This window comes from Melanerpes formicivorus, unplaced genomic scaffold (genome assembly GCF_026170545.1).
Source record: "Melanerpes formicivorus ecotype bairdi unplaced genomic scaffold, bMelFor1.0.p_v2 SCAF_221, whole genome shotgun sequence".
NCBI lineage: Eukaryota > Metazoa > Chordata > Aves > Piciformes > Picidae > Melanerpes > Melanerpes formicivorus.
The window spans coordinates 101,569-106,089 of record NW_027142573.1 but is presented as its reverse complement, the minus strand read 5'-3'; positions in this window follow the sequence as shown (position 1 = coordinate 106,089).

The following is a 4,521-nucleotide window of genomic DNA, read 5'->3' as shown; positions in this document are numbered from 1 at the left end:
GGCCTATTTTGCCCCTACAGGGACACTCATGAAGAACTCATGCCTACTGATCTCTGACCAGCTCAGCTACCCTGAGGAAAAGAAGTAGCACCTGGACCCTCACTTCTATGATCACATTTGGGCCAGTATGTGTTTGGGAATCAATAAAGGGACATGCTGTACACTTTGCTTATTTGTATATGTGAGTTCCTTTGTCGCAGGCCTGTGGGGCCCAGACCCACATCAGAATCTAACTAGAACAACACATTTGAAAATGTCAGCATGCCTGTACAGAATTATACGGCTTTTCTCAAATAAAAATAATAGGGAAAAAATAATAAAAATTATAAAGATAGCAAAGATTAAAATGTCCTTTTATTTTCTTTTTTATTCCTGTTGTTCTGAATAAGTAGTGGCCTAATTACAGACCTATTTACACCTTTATTTTTGCTCTTTTATCTGTGTTTATCCTTTTACATTAAACAGAGCAAGAAACTGATAACTATGCATCCACAATTTTTAAGACTATTTTTTATGAGCAAATTTGTCATAGAATCATAGAATCAATAAGGTTGGAAAAGTCCTCAGAGATCATCAAGTCCAACCTGTCACCAACACCTCATGACTAACTAAGCCATGGCCTCAAGTGCCACGTCCAATCCACTCTTGATCATCTCCAGAGACGGTGACTCCACCACCTCCCTGGGCAGGACAATTCAATGTCCAACAACCCTTTCTGTGAAGAACTTTCTCCTCACTTCAATGCTTTGGAGATGTTCCAAAAAGATCCAAGGTGTGAGCTATCACCCAGGCAATGGGATGTGTCAGGAGTCCAGCTTTTGTTCTTGTCGTTCAATCTTCATTCAACTATGTGTATATGTATATATCTTCCAGAGTAACTTCTTCATGCTATCTCTTATACTGAAAAGGCATTCTGGCACCCTTTCACAGCTGTATTATGTTCAAAGATTCTTCTAGAGAAATGTGGTGGGTTGACAATTCCCCCTGAGTATAAAATTGCCAGACCAGCTCAGCTAGAAAGTAAGTGAAGCAGTATTTACAAGCAAAACTACAATCTAAGTATGAAATGCAACTAAAATTAATATGTACAAAATATACAATATTTACATATATGTACAATTTATAAACAACACAAGAACCTTGCCAGCCCTGGACAAACCAAGGGGCTACTAGTAGCTTCCCCTTCCCTGCTCCCTTCCCCCATTCCCGCCCTCCCCACCTCCTTGTACACAGAGAGAGAAGCAAGACAAGAGAAGAAAGGATAAAAGCAGAGCGAGCTGTTTATTAATACTTAGCCACAATAAATCTATGCAGCCAAGGTCAGCAAAGCCAGCAGAAGCTCAAGTTAGTATTTGCTAGAGAGAAGGAAGTGAAAAGAAGAATGAGTTACTGTACAAAACTAACTTTATGGTAGACATCCGTCCAACAGTATTATCTAGAATTTGTCATTATTTTCCTTTTTACATCCAATGGCAATTTATTTGCATTCTATTACTTTCTGCTCAAGATCTGTGGAAGATTTTCTAGACACATATAGAAACTACAACAAAAAGAAGAAAAAATAATAATTAAAGGACTTGGAGCTTAACTCAGTTGCAAAACCATGCAAATCTGTACAATTTCAAGACTTTGGTCCAGAAAGATGGGGTCACCCATAAGTCTGTTGGCAAATATCCTTTACACCTTTTCATGTATTGCACATGCTGTATCCTTCAAATGTCAGTAAATGTCTTTATCAGGCAACAAAATTGAACTAGTGACTGTAGAAAGTTTTGGCTCCCTGTCATGAATGCCTCAGAGAGCCTAAATGCATCTGTCCTTTTGTGAGCTAGATAGCTAAATAAATGTCATGATTAGTGGAAATCTAGTCAATACTAGTATGAAGTCTGTTACACTGAAAAACTTAATGTACTTACTACATCAGTGAGTAGTAAAAATGCCACAACTTACAAAGCACTTGGGATAGTACCTATTTATTGACGATCAGTAAGCAAAAATACATTGACAAAAATAACTAGAAGCAATGGTTTGAATGATGGAACAAGGCACTAGTACAGTATGTACAACTAGTGAGAGGACAAAGAATATGCAGTGACATCATGTGTCCTACAGAAGTTTCATACTGTGTGCTACTACGTGAAATGGAATTTAAAGCATATTGATCCTTGTGAGGAATATGGATTTATTATTTTTCACTCAGCTTCTACACAACTAATCCTTGAACGGATTATCTGAGGGCAAAGCAGCTCTCTTCAGACACACTCTTACAATTTCCTTGACCTCTCCTGCTGGAAATGTTTACTTCAACAAGAAATTAAAATCATTAGAAGTAAGAAAATAGATGTAGATTATCTCCCTTACTTACTATTGTAATTTTAATAAGAGACTTCAGAAGCTAAATCCATCAATATTCAAGTTCAAGATAATACAGGATCTACAGGCAAAATGGATTAAAGAGTAGGTCAGTCAAAATAGGACCACATCTGTGGCAGTTTTAGGCTATGCCTTTAAAATTAGCCGGAGATTTCTAGCAGAAAAGTAGAAAAATATAAATTTTTCACTATTGGGTGTAAAAAGGAAAACAAAAGATTATTCTAAACAAATTCATTGGGCAAAGTCTGGGGTATAGAGGCAGTTGTTGCATAACATCTTTAACATTTTTCACTTTCATCCCATTCTTTTCTCCTGTGGTCTTAGCTACTCTGCTTTACTCGGAGAGATAATAACCGCTTCTGACTGGCCTTGAGAAAAGATAAGAACATTAACACTGCTTCTCTAACTTCAAGGGAAAAAAAGAGGCTGTATCACCTTTGGAAGGAGGGGAAGGCTTCTCAAGGTATGTTTAAGGAAGTTGTTAGATTATGTAGGAATAAAATTAGAGAGGCAAAGGCCCAGTTGGAACTGAAGCTGGCCACCTCTGTCAAAGATAAAAAAAACATTTTTACAAATATATTAACACTAAAAAGAAGGGCAAGAAGAACCACCAGTCCTTATTGGACCTGGAGGGGAATATGGTGACTGAAGACGAGGAAAAGGCTGAGGTCCTGAACACCTTCTTTGCCTCAATTTTTAACAGCAAGGCAGGAGTTCAGGAGGAGTGGCCTCCTGAGCTGGGTGATGGGGTCAGGGAGTAGTGTAATGAGCCAGAAATCCATGAGGAATTAGTTTGGGACCTGCTGAGCCACTTGGACACTTACAAGTCCATGGGACCAGATGGGATCCATCCTAGGGTGCTGAGAGAGCTGGCAGATGAGCTGGCCAAGCCACTCTCCATCATTTTCCTCCAGTCCTGGCTCACCGGTGAGGTCCCAGGTGACTGGAAACTGGCCAATGTGGTCCCCATCCACAAGAAGGGTCGGATGGAGGAACCCAGAAACTACGGGCCAGTCAGCCTGACCTCAGTGCCAGGGAAAGTGATGGAGCAGATTATCCTGGTGGCAATAACTGCGCACCTGAAGGACGGCCAAGGGCTCAGGTCCAGCCAACATGGATTTAGGAAGGGCAGGTCCTGCCTCTCCAACCTGATCTCCTTCTATGATCAGGTGACCTTTCTGGTGGATGTGGGGAGGCCTGTGGATGTGGACTACCTGGACTTCAGCAAGGCCTTTGACACCATCCCCCACAGCAAACTGCTGGCTAAGCTGTCAGTTCGTGGCTTGGACAGCAACACTCTGTTCTGGGTTAAGAAGTGGCTGGAGGGCCGAGCCCAGAGAGTGGTGGTGAATGGTGCCACATCCAGCAGGCAGCCAGTCACCAGTGGCATCCCCCAGGGATCAGTGCTGGGCCCCATCCACTTTAATATCTTAATGATCTGGATGAGGGGGTTGAGTCAGTCATCAGCAAATTTGCAGATGACACCAAGTTGGGAGCAGGTGTTGATCAGTTAGAAGGCAGAAGGGCTCTGCAGAGGGACCTCGACCAACTGTACAGATGGGCAGAATCCAATGGGATGGCATTTAACAAATCCAAGTGCCGAGTGCTGCACTTTGGCCATGGCAACCCTATGCAGAACTACAGGCTGGGGTCAGAGTGGCTGGAGAGAACCCAAACAGAGAGGGACCTGAGGATGCTGATTGACAGCCACCTGAACATGAGCCAGCTGTGTGCCCGGGTGGCCATGAAGGCCAATGGCATCCTGGCCTGCATTAGGAATAGTGTGGCCAGCAGGAGCAGGGAAGTCATTGTGCCCCTGTACTCTGCATTGGTTAGGCCGCACCTTGAGTACTGTGTCCTGTTCTGGGCCCCTCAGTTTAGGAAGGATATCGAGACACTTGGACGTGTCCAGAGAAGGGCAACAAGGCCTTGAGCACAAGCCCTATGAGGAGAGGCTGAGGGAGCTGGGATTGTTTAGCCTGGAGAAGAGGAGGCTCAGGGGTGACCTCATTGCTCTCTACAACTACCTGAAGGGTGCTTGTAGCCGGGAAGGGGTTGGTCTCCCAGGCAACCAGCACCAGAACAAGGGGACACAGTCTCAAGCTGTGCCAGGGGAAGTTTAGGCTCGAGGTGAGGAGGAAGTTCTTC